The sequence below is a fragment of the Corvus cornix genome, chromosome 3 (genome assembly GCF_000738735.6).
Source record: "Corvus cornix cornix isolate S_Up_H32 chromosome 3, ASM73873v5, whole genome shotgun sequence".
Taxonomy (NCBI): Eukaryota; Metazoa; Chordata; class Aves; order Passeriformes; family Corvidae; genus Corvus; species Corvus cornix.
The window spans coordinates 48,856,885-48,869,541 of NC_047056.1; the positions used below are offsets into that span (position 1 = coordinate 48,856,885).

At 41.1% G+C, this 12,657-nt stretch overlaps 1 long non-coding RNA gene across 1 annotated transcript in view; it reads left to right on the forward strand.

Moving 5' to 3' along the window:
- Window positions 1-5,766, forward strand: part of LOC109144940 — a 36,695-nt gene extending 30,929 nt beyond the window's left edge. Inside the window, exons 2-3 of the long non-coding RNA XR_002046002.2 lie at window positions 3,688-3,769; window positions 5,656-5,766. This is a non-coding gene — a long non-coding RNA (uncharacterized LOC109144940). The remainder of the gene's footprint in view (window positions 1-3,687; window positions 3,770-5,655) is intronic.
- The last annotated feature ends 6,891 nt before the right edge of the window (window positions 5,767-12,657 follow it).

The window sequence follows — 12,657 nt, forward strand, 5'->3', positions numbered from 1 at the left end:
TTCCACTCTTACTGCAACTTTCTTTCCTTCACTCAATTCACCAATTTTAAAATAAATATTAAAATAGAATGCATTCTGTAAAAACAGCCATGGATATTTTTTTTTGGTTCAGAACAGACCATTTTCATCATCAAGTCTGACCTTCTGGAAATCACAAGCCATGAAATTTCACTTATGAATTCCACTGTCCAATGGTCTGTCAGAGAAGATAAATCTTGGGTAGAGTTTATTCTGTGTTGACTGGCCAATCTCTCCTGCTCCAACACAAAAATTTCAAAAGACTTTCACCTTGGCCTGCCACTTAAGTCAATGCTGATATAACTAGATCAGTCTGTCTAAAGGAATTATTTTCTTTCATTCTGAAGCACAGGATGACACTTTGCTTTTATTCATTTACAGGCTGAACTAAATGCCACTCACATCCTTGTTTCAGTATACCATGTTGCTTGAGGAGCTTGGAGACTGAATTCACACAATACCACCACCCACCCCTGTAGCTTCCCAGAGTCATTTCCTCTGACATGCACCAAGCTGACACATGAGCCAAAGGTACCAGTCAAGAGCTGATCTTTGTAGAGATATTGATAAGAGGTGTTAAGATCACTTTCCCCTAGCATAAAGGATGCCCTGCCAGCTCTAAGAAATTAATTGACTAAAGACTCAGGATGTTCAATATATCACGCAGAAAATTTGCTCCTCTGTCCTTTCAGGAACTTAAATATTGCTGCAGTTTGCTTTTGTATGGGTTACCACTCTACTTCAAGACAGCAAGCAAAGTGGCTGACAACACATTGCAAATCTGCGGGAGGATCCCTTGAAGGCAAGAGGATATTCACAGAATAATGAATATTCCGTTTTAAGCAGCCCATGGGTGCCTGCCAGACTTCAGTGACTCCTGTTCACCTATAATTCAGCAGGATGTCTTTGGTACTACAATGACATTCAGTGTTTACTTTATCCTTGCTCCATAATAGAAAAGTAGCACTTAAGAAATACATTGAGAGCTCCTGAATCAGATGAGTGCTTAGATTTTGCTGACTGTTAAATATAGTCAGTTTTCTTAAATTTTAAAAAGTCAAAATATAAAAGCTGTGAATGTAAAACAGATTTTCTTTCAAGCATGATCTTAACTCCAAGTTTACTATTTTTGGAGAGTTGTAGCTAGAGGAGGACCCAGCAGGACTGGTGGGTTCTGGGTGAGGACTTACCCACTTGCCTCAGTCAATTCTGTAGCTGGTACACCCCACCAACCACTGGCACTGAGGAAGTGCAGTCAAATCTTTCAGTCAGCGTTCTTTATGCTGACTTGATTTCCCATCAGATGAACAGAAAAGGATCATCTAAAATCCTTTGTTAGAAAGGAGGATTTAATGCTTTGTCTTAACAAAATGCTACAGACTCTGCGGCGTGGTTAGACCGACCAAGGGGGTCTTCCTTGTTTCTCAAGTCAGTGGGACTGGATTGCCTGTGATCCCTCGTTTTGCTGATGCAGGTTGCTTACTTTGTCCATGACATGTTCAGCCTGGGGGACAGAAATGCAGCTTAAATCCCAGGGAATATTGACAGATTATTTTTTTTACTTTTCTCAGTGACGAGGGCACTATTTTCCAGGAACATCCTGCACCTAATCAATTCTTTGCCATCCACTACTCCTCTGGCACCAGCTTGGTCTCTCTGGTATTCTGCCTACAACATGTGGTTTAATCTCCTCAAAAGATCTGAGTGCCTGAAAATCTTTAGTTTTTCTAAAGCCTTTGGATTTAATGTAAGATACCATCATGAAATTTAATGGCCTATGATATTTCAGAAGCCTGACTGGATGATCTCATGATTCCTTCTGGCTTTAAACACTGAACCTCTTGGATCCTCACTTTCCCAATGACTGCCTCATATAAAATACAATTTAGAATAAAAATAACCTGATCATTCATCATATATATATTCTTCATGGGAGAAAATTATTTCACTGCAGCAAAATCACAGAAAAAGGAGTTTTATTGGGGCATCTGTGGGTTCAGTGGAGTGTTCCTTAACCCAAAGCCTCATCTTGTATGGAGAATTGGAGCCATTTCTCTGTGCTGAATCAGGACTTCAGGCCTGTATTACCAGTGATGTGTGGGATGTCCTTATCAATAAAAAAAAAAGAGAAGAGCTCATTTGCTCAAGAAGAAAAACAAAACAATTTCCCTGCCAAAAAGATTTGTTCAAAGACTGAATGATGTGAAAGACTCTGGGAGAACAGTGAGGAGCAAATGAAACCTAAATAATTACAACAAAAATAAAAATGTTCATTTAAAAATTATTAAAAAAGACAGCTGAACTAGGACTCAGAAAATCTGGGCTCAGAACAGTGTATCAGGCAAAGGAGCCTGAAGTGAGATGTTAGTAGACTTTGGCTGTTTAGATCCAAATTTGTGACCAAGCTTGTCTAAAACTGTCCCCACCACGGCAGCAGCTCTACACTGGGGACAGCAGGGTGCTGGGCTGGCTTCTGCCAAATCCTCTGTGCAACCAGGACCATGGCACAAGGCACAGGTCATGGAGCATGGGACGTGGGACTCCTGTCAGCATGCAGCTCAGGGGGTGGCTGAAAACCTGTCCCTGGATTGGACCAGCTCCTGCAGAAAACACAGCTGGTGCCTTGTTTCCATCCCTGCTCCTCATGCAGCTTAGCCATCAAAGGGAGGACTCAGACAACAATTCTTCCACCCTCCAGGACATCTGCTTTTCCACCCTGTGATGGGGTGCTGTAAGAGATGGTCCGAAGGTCCCTCATCTGCCTCACGATCATCGCCGAGGACAGAGACTGAACACAGCAGTCCTGGCCTGGCTGAGGTGGGATATCTGCCAAGTGTTGCCTACGGGTGTGCCCACCGGGAGCTGGTACGCATTCCTGAGGAAATTAGTGCAGGTCGCAATGGACTGCACTGTTCTTGTTGCCCAGGCGGGAAGGACTGCGCTGAAGCGAAAAGGAATGACCTGTCGCGTACGACCTGTCCTGTACACCTGTCCTGTACGTCTGTCCTGTACCTGTTTCCCAAAGCAATGGGCCCCATAACAATGGCTGTAGATTTCCCCCACCTCTTGGCCAGTTGCCCCTCGCTTCTGAAAAGGACTATAAAGGGACTTTCTGAAATAACTAAGCCTGAGATCTCCCCATGGAAAGAACACGAATCTATTGGCAGAAGACCACGAGGACTTTGTCTCATCCGTTGGTAGCTATTGCCCCCCTTTTTCTTCCTCTCTACTCTTTTATTTTGTTTTTCTTTATCTCTCTCTCTCTCTCTCCTCTATTGCATTACCGTGTTATGGGCACTTAATAAAGGTGCACTGTTTTGATTAAAACTGAAATCTCTTGTGTCCTTTTACACTCTGAGATCGATAAACGAACCATCACGACCCCCGCTTGTATTAGCAGATCGTGACAGGTGCCTTATAGATTTCAATCTTAAACCTGAATTGGAGCCAAGAGTCCAGAAAATGCCCATACCACTGCAAGCAGCATGCTGTCTGTGCTGGCATACTGTGGGAAGCAGAGCCCCTGTGGAAAGTGCTTGGAAGAGAGATGGACTCTCAGTGTGGGCATCTCCCCACAAGTCCATTTTGAAAAGGTTATATAGAGAAAAACTTAGATTATTGAGAGAAAAGGACTGTAGCCCCGCTGATTTACTGCCTTTTGTTTCACAGTTTAAGACACTGCCTGAGAGATTGGTTTCCTCCCCCTGCCCAGAATGAAACCAGCAGGAATTAAGAAGTGGTGCTTTTTCAGGTACAAATCATTGTTTCCCTCCCTGCTCCCTTTGCTTTGACAAACAGCTGTATGTGGCACGGGTACCTGCAATCAGTTCTGTGTCCTCTCAAAGTGGATTCTTGCATGAAGTTTAGTCCCCAAATGCCTGACACAGTTACTTTTTGAGAAGGACTTTGAATTGTTTCTGAACAGTCTCCAGTGTAGTCTTCATCTGTGACTGAGTTCATTAAACAAATTATTGAGCTTGCTCACCAATGTCATTAGGAACTTCGTACTGGGATGAATTTGAAGGATGATTTTGTTTTGATTTGTTGACTACTGAGTCACTTATAACTGGTAACAAAACATATAAAATAATTTTTTATTCTTCTCTTATATCTTTTTTACATGCTTGGTTACTGTGTACAAAGCTACTGGTGTTACTAAATGACCCAAAATGCAGTAAGATTTAATTGTTAGGAGGACAGTCATACATAGACATACCAAAAATTACTGCCCTTGTTTTTCTGGTACATCTGTGGTAAGTAGTAAACAATAGCAGCAAGAGTAAGTAAGTAAGAATGAGAATAGGAATAATAAGAATAATAACAATAAAAATAACAATAACAATAGTAATAAAACTCCCCTTACCTAGAATGTGGTGAATAATGTCACCAGTCATATTACCTATGGTCCCTCTTGACTATGAGTTGACATAAATGACCTGAGTAAAATTATAACAATATGAAAAGTAAAGATATTCCCATTATTTTTCCTTGTCTATTTTGTAATAGACACAACTTGCCACACAACTGTTTGCTACTGCTTTCCAGCATCTGCTGATGGTAGTTGTATCTTTTGATTGACTAGGACACTGAGTTTAACTGATTATTTAATTTGGTGGTACTTATTCTAATTTTCCACAAATTTTCTTTAACCTTTGCATGAACTTTTCTTCTCCCCTCTGCCATCTGGGAAAGAGCAGAAAATCAGCTCAGAGTAAAAGTAATTCTTATACTTTTGTTTCCTTATATTGGGATTTGTGTCTCATCTTCTTGCAAGAGATTATATAACATATTTTGCCTGCCATCATCTTCATGATAGTATGATGCTTGATAAAGAACATTTGTAGTGTAGGTGTGCACATTACTTCACAGTTTAAATACCATCCTGCTCATTTTCCTGCTGTGCCATGACATTCAGAGGATGATTTTTTTCCCTTTTCATAGTGTGTTACTGCATTTTATCAGTTATGGTGATTAAAATATGTTTTTCTGGAAAAGAGAGTGAATTGCTCAGCTGAAGAATTCGGAGAGGGGTATACAGCATTTGGATATTCTTGGATCATAGCACTGATGCAGCTCAGCTTGCGCACTGAGTTGGTGCCAAAGTGACTTCCATGGACTTCCTTGTGCAGTGTGAGCCCAGTCCTTCCATTTCTGAGCTTTGCTCAATTCAAATTCACAGTATACATAGTTTGCTGATTTGCCTGAAAATAAAGTCTGTCATATCAGCTGGCATATAATTTTGCTAGATCTGTTAGAAAATTGGGAACGGGGTAATAGCCAGAGCATGGAGGTATGGTGGCAGCCCCTTTCCCCTGCAGCCACTGCACGTGCCAGGACCAAGCTGTTCAGCACTGCAGGAGTAATGGAAACAAGCATTTGGGTAAGAGCACTTCTTCCTTCTTGAAAATCTGGTACTCTGACAGGGTGAAAATAGCTTGATACTGGTATCATGCATATCTGGAAAACCACCTTAGGATAGCATAATTTTCTACCAAAGAGATTGCACCACTCAGTCCCTTCCCTCTGGGATTGGCAAATAATTTGTGCCATCATTCAGTGAACTACCTGTGGAACTGAAGTGGCTGAAAAATTACCTGAGAAATCGCTTGCTCCTGACTATGTTAGTTTTCTGAACAGCTTCACAGCTTGAGTGCAAATTGCTGCAAGGAGTGAGTAGTGTGGTCATGAGAAGAGCTGCTGGGAATGGGAAGTGAGCTGGATGCCAAAAAAAGAAGGACTTTGAAGCCAGTCCATGTGGTAAGTGGAATTTGGGGATCCTTGGTATAGAAAAGCAGCTATTCAAAAGAGAGAAAGACAAGGGGCATGAGAGTTCTTAGCCTTAGCACACCTATGAGCTTAAGTTTCAGCCAGGCCATGAGGCTTGTTCAGAGCACAGAAATTTAAGAACATACACGAAATTCTGTATAGGAACAATGTTTGAAGTGTTCTTTCTTAACTCTATTTCAATAGTAGTTTAAAGTGAAAAAGAAAAATAAATGTAGAAAAATACAATTTTCTGTATTTCCTCAGAGAATATATAAAGTCTTTAGAGAAAATTGACACAATTTTCTCTGGTTTGTTTTTGGTTGGTTGGTTGGTTTTTTTAGCTCAAGCAGGCCAAAAAACTTCCAGGATGTCTTCCTGCTGATAAGCTGAGCATAATTCACAAAATATTCTTCTAATTATTTATGACCTCTCAGAATGCAAGAACACGCCAAACATTATTTGCATCATTTTTTCACATTAAGAGGCAGTTAGAGACCAGGGAACTACCTCTACAATTAGGACCCAGAATTTTCAACTCACTGCATGACAAGGGCTGCCTACAATGATTATTTCAGTGGAACAAGAGAAAAACCATTTTATCCAATCCTACCTATTCCATTAAAAATCTGTGCCTCAGCTTTAATCCACTCAGGTCAGTTTTCCTCATCTTTTTAAAAATTCTGTCCTCCACAGTGTATGAAATGGATATTCTTTTTATATAAAAAGTAATTATGGCAGTTTTCCAAACGATCACAATACCACCGTGCCCTCAATTCCCAAGGGCCATTCCAAGAATTTCTTTTAATTCAGAAATAGATTACAAATGTGACATAATCTTTTTGACAGAAATTGAGTATGTAAATTTGTCTGGGGAACCTCAGTCCTCCAGCAGCCCCATCTCTGAGCCCCGGTGCCCAAATGTCCCACCAGGTGAGGAAAATTGGTCATTTAGGTCATTCTAAGCAAAATGGGCCCAGCTATGCAGCTGGTATAAACTGACTCAGCAGTCACAGGAGTGATGCTGATTTTTGCCAGCTAAGGAGACGATTATATTCATTTTGCTTGTCTGTGAAGACCTTTTCTGAAATAACATGTGCTGATTGTCTCTCCCAGGTAGAAACATGCCAGGAATTGTAAATTACCCATGCATAATACATTTGAGGTAACACCTGGGTTTATTGCCTCTTGGTAAGTTATTAAGCTTTTATTGAAGCATATTTTTTATAAGCGTCAGTATTATCCACATGCTTTGTACCTAATGCGTTTCGCTTCTTTAGCACATCTCAGTTAAGGGTTCTAAAACAGGCTACAAACAATAATGAGTTGAGCTTTGCAGCTCTCCAGTGAGGAAGGCAAGCAGCATCATTGCAGGTCTGCAGGTCAGGATACTGAGGAATGGAGAGGCTTTCTAAAGACAACGCAATAAAATTCAGATGATGGTTCCTGTCCTTCTGTCAGCACCTCAAGACATTTCCCCTTTTCTCCCCAGCAGTGGTATAGGAAAGGAATGCGTCTTGCCTGTGGTTGCTGGCTGCATCCTCAAGGGCAGCAGGATGCCAGATGCACCCAGGACTGGACACCCTGCTTGGTGCCCCCCTACCCTGGGCAGAGTTGGCCCCTCTGACCTCACAATTCTTCCAGTGCCCACAGTCTCTACTTTTCCTTTTATGATGAACTCTGTGATTCCTTGTCTGTGGTCCCAAGCATGCTCTTGCCAAGGTCCTCATCACGGTGCATCTTTCCAGCTCCTGGCTCTTGGCTTCAGCCCTTCCTGCTCCGATCCTGCTGTTCTCCCCCTAACAACAGCACTTGGGGGCTCCCTCACACCCTGGCATGTACCCTTGCACACAAAATAATTGCAGCTGTAGTACAGAACTAAAGCCAATCACCCACAAGTGGGAGATGTTTTCAAAGCTCTTTTTCAAGACACATTACCTCTGAGGACAGCTCTGCTGGGACCTCCAAGCTAGCATACCTTAAGCATGAGGGCTTAGTGTTGCTGGAAATCTTTGTCCTTTATCACATGCTCTGCTCATGGGAACTCATTAGGAGTCAAGCAAGAGAGAAACTATGCCACCAAAGAGCAGAGGGACAATGCTGTGAGGCACTGATTTGGCCCCTGCCTGCCACGTCCTTACTGGGGTCCTGGGGCTGCTGCTGGTGCAGCTGCCACTCAGGCACACATTTGAAAGGATTTAGATATTTATACTAATTCTTCCCTGGATCCCTGAGAGTTGCTTTTTTTAAGAGATTAAGATGAGTTTCAGTGTGTATCACCATTATAACAATAAGTAATACATTTTTTTACTTCTGAAGCTTTTAATTTCATGAATGCAATGATCTGTAGAAGCCTTTAAAATTTTTCTATCAACTCTTATGCAGTCACTTTCATTTTTTCTCTATGGCCAGTATTTCCCTCTAGTGGAGCTGCTGCATTCAGTGCCCTGCTGGGTTCCTCAATCCTCGAGATTGAGAACTGTCACTTCTCATCACCTCTCATCTATTACTGGGTTCCCTGCTGGCTCTGTGGCTCACGTGCATGAGCACACAGACACAGGGATGGCTTCAGTAATATTAAGCTGACAGCAAGGATTTGAGAAGGGTCCTTGCTTAGAGTTCCACAGAAAGAAGTTTATTGCTACAACTTGTGAAGGGTTCTAGAGGCAAATGACCCCCAGCATGTGACAGCTGGAGCTTAAGTACAGGGGTGTGGCTAACACCAGGAGCCAACTGGGGAAGCAGAGCTGGGGTACATTACCATAACTGAAAAAGGCATCCTGGGAGAGGTTCCTTTCCCTCACCATAACTGCTAAGTCTTTGGCACCAGAGGCTGTCTTACCAAGAACTCTCTCTGTCTCTTGTGCCACAGGTCAATCAGCCACCGCACTGATCAGCTACTCAGTAAGCGATTCATCCTTTTTCAGGCTGGATGTAATCTTCTCAATCTTTCTTTATCAATATTCAAAAATATAAGAGATAAAGGAACACAAACCAATCCTTCTCTCCTGAAACACAAAGTGCATATATGTAGATATTTCTAAACTTTTCTTCCCCTTCTAGAAATCCCACCACATTTGTGCATTCCATGTTCACCCACTCATCCCTGATGCACTCCAAATTTCCATACCAGAGTTTAGTGGCCCATTTATCTATGTAATATTCCTGGATTAACTGTTTGTACAAGTCCATGTAACAGGGACAGAGAAAGCACTGTTTGGATTCCCAAACCCAAGTTTTGGTTCTGTGGGATGGGATAGTGAGTGGTCAGGGTCTTGTTTGACTTATTTTCATGGTAGTCTCAACCAGGGCTAGTTGTGCAGATGCTTGTTCTACTTAGACACAAAAACCCCTTTTTGTTTTCCTTTTCCTTTTTTTCCTTTTCTTTTTTAATTTTCCTCTTTTCCCCTTTTCCTACAATTTCTTTTTCTCTTTTTCTTTCAACTGCCATATTACATGACAGCAGTGCAGAGAGGGGACATTCAGAAATTTAGTAATGATGTTAGCTCATTAGAAGCTTCCAGGGTTATATTGGGAAAATTTTGCCAGTCCGTGGCAACTTTCATGTCACCCCAGGACCAAAGAATTTTTGCACTAAAAGGGGAAGGACAGATCAGTTCTGTCTGTACACACAATTTTTTAATAGATTAAATATTTTGTTCACCTGATACAATGAACTCCGACAGATAAGAAAGAGGATGAATTAATCCAATGGGAAAAAGTTTTATGAAGAAAGCAACAGCCATGTTAAAGTTGTGGAAAAGAAAAGAGAAAGAATGAATTTGAAACACAGTAGTACACTGGAAATGAAGCTTGTTAAAAAGAGAGAGAGAGAGAGAATTAATTTTTTTAAAAGTGTCTCTGTGGAACAGAATGATACTTTCCTTGGGTTGATACTGCCTAATAGTATGTTTCACAGTGTACAGTGTGCCAGTTCTTCTGTGCCTCTTGTCCTTTGCCCCCACATATCCATGGTGACTTGAAACTGGTAGAATTTAAGGAAAGTGCTTTGAGTAATTAACTGATTTTTCAGAAGCCTAAGTGTCTGTGCCAGAACAATGAAAGAGAAATCAAATTAGTTCTTCATACAGCTTGGGAAAAAATGGAAAGCATCCAAAATAACTGAGGCTGCATATGGGCTTATATTAAAGTTCAGGATGTCCCTGAGCTGTTTGCCCATCTATCAATGAAAGCACATCTTCCTCTAGTGGCCTGCTTCAGATTTCAAACATGCATGGAATGAAGCCTACAGAGAACTATGGAGAATTTATTTATTTATTTATTTATTTATGTTTTCATATTTTTAATATTTATATATTTATATAAAACATAATTATACATTGTAAAACCTTTATGTTTCCGTGCTCTGTATAAGAATTATTCTACAGGTGATCCATAGCTATAGCGTTAAAATAAAAAGAAGTTAGAGTTCCATCCTTGATGTGCTGAGATGTAGCCATAGGACTCTCCTTCACAACTGTGGTGTAGCAAGCATAAAATGTTTGATTACCAGTCAGTCTTGGGGATTTAATCCCTTTTCATGGATTGAAACATGTAGGGACCCAAGTGTTTAGGTGATAACTTCCAGATCCAGACAGCAGCAAGTCTGCCTTATCTGTCTAACTATGGCATACTACTCATAATAAAGCTTCTGTGAGCTGTTTGTCAGAGACTGGAATTGCAGGGAATGCTTTCTGCTAATCTTTTAGAAGGTTTACTTTCCCAAAGCAGCTTGTGAGGGCAACAAGCATAGGTATTTAATGATGACACAAGTTGCAGCTGCCAGTTCTGTACTTCCTGGTGGGCCTGTGAGCTAATCCATGGGAATACAACAGATCCCAACTTTAACTTTCATCAAAAAACCGTAACCATTTATAGTTATGTATTGCATTAGTTCCTTGTCTTTATCTTTGCTTCCTCTCTGCTGAGGCACCCTCTTTACAAAGTCAATAAAATGTTGATATATTCAGTGGTGGTATATTTAGGAGCCTTAGAGAGGATGGCAAAAATGCCATTCCCAAACCAATACATGATTCTCTCCTCTGGATTTCAGACAGTATGGATTATCCAGTCCTGTCCCTCACAACTACCAATGAGTCAGTAGCTGCTTAATCCAGCTAAGTCTACAGAATATTGCATCCTTACTCTCAGGAATTCAGCCAGACAGTACTTTTTGCACTCTGTTATAAACCTCAATTCAGCCATGAAAAGATTCTGTGTCATAAGAAAGGAGCAGGATAGTTCAAGGGTGAGTTGACAATGTCTAGCTCACTTTGGCAGCAAGTAAATTTTTTAAGTGGAAATGTTCAAAGTGATTCTAAAAAATTGATGGCTCCACCTGCTACCAAAAAGGCTTTCCTACCTTGTCACCAGTACCTGCCATTCTGAGATACAAAGGTGTACTTGGTCCACTTTAGATTTTAATCTATTGCTACCTTAATAGGAGTTCAGGAGGTAGCTTCTGACAAGTGATTTGCTCTGAATATGATTTTCTTTAATTTTTTTTTCCCTTTGAGAAAATATTAAAAGCCATTTCCTTGATGTAGGTTGCAACTTCAGTTCTGCTGGTTTGACAGATTTATAGATTTTACTTCCTTGACTTATTTGTTAACTCTGTGTTTTATCTTTCATTCAGTCTGGATTTATCCAAGTATCTGCAACTTCTCTGGAAGCATTCACTGTTTAAAACTTTCATAACTTTTCTTGCCTCCCCTGGTTTAATGTCACCTGGTTGCTGGTGTGTGGGTGTTTGGGATTTTGAGGGTAGCGCTTGCCACATGCTGAATGCTTGCTTAATGGGAATTTTGGGGGAAATAATCAGAGCTAAAGGAAGAATTAAAATGTAAGTAAGAGAGAAACAAATTAGGGATGGACAAAGGAGATTGAAAAAATACAAAATAATCTATTTTTCTTGTGTAGACATGCATTTTGTAATAGATAAACAGCTGACATGGACAAGAAGCATAAGGCCTTTCTTGGAGTGGATGTTTGAGGGCCATGAGAAATACTGGTAAATGCACTATGAGGACACTGGTGCCAGAGCAATTTCGCTCAGCCAGTGCCTCCCAGGCACTGCTCTGTGCTGATGTGTGATGGTTTCTCACCACAGTGGCCCCTGGGAGCATTGTGACAGAAGCCATTTCTGCAGACATTCCTGGAGATTTGCCTAGCGTTCGCAGCTTACCAGAGACTTTGGCAAAGGAAGATGCAGTCAGCATCTAGGTCTTTGTTCTCTTACAGAATCCTTCTCCAGACTATTTCTATGAATCTCTTAGATGAGGTTCTGTTTTTTGTAAGGGACAATTGATGGATTTCTTTCCATATTGGATATATTTTTGTCAATAGCTGATGTTTACTACAAGCTAGGCACTAAGAAACATATCCTGCTGAGACTATCTGGCCCAGCTCTGAAGAGTTTTTTTCATCTCCTTCAGACTATGAGAAATTTATAGCAATAGCTTCTTGGAGAGAACAGTGAAATTTTCTAAAAGTATTTTGTTATCTACAATTTCCCCCAACCAGCTGGGATATTTAAAAGCTACTAGTCTCTTGCTGGGTTTCACCTACCTCTCCAGGTCCTCTGCTCCATGTCCCCTGCTCAACCCCTCCACCTCTCCAGCCTTTAACCTGGGAGTCTTTGGTAAAGACTTTGCAGCTGATTTGTGTCTTGAAAGTTGCAGCTACAAACATCTTCTGAGCCTGACAGCAGATGAGTGCAGGAGCCAGAAGCAGATAAATCACACCTCCTAGATGCTAACTTTCCTTTGTGCTCTGAGTTTTTTTTAACTTCCTGCATAAGCATATGAAGGCAGAGGTATTGCCAGCTATAAAGGACTGAAGTGGCTTTCGTCTTCAAAGCCTTACCGCTACTTGTCA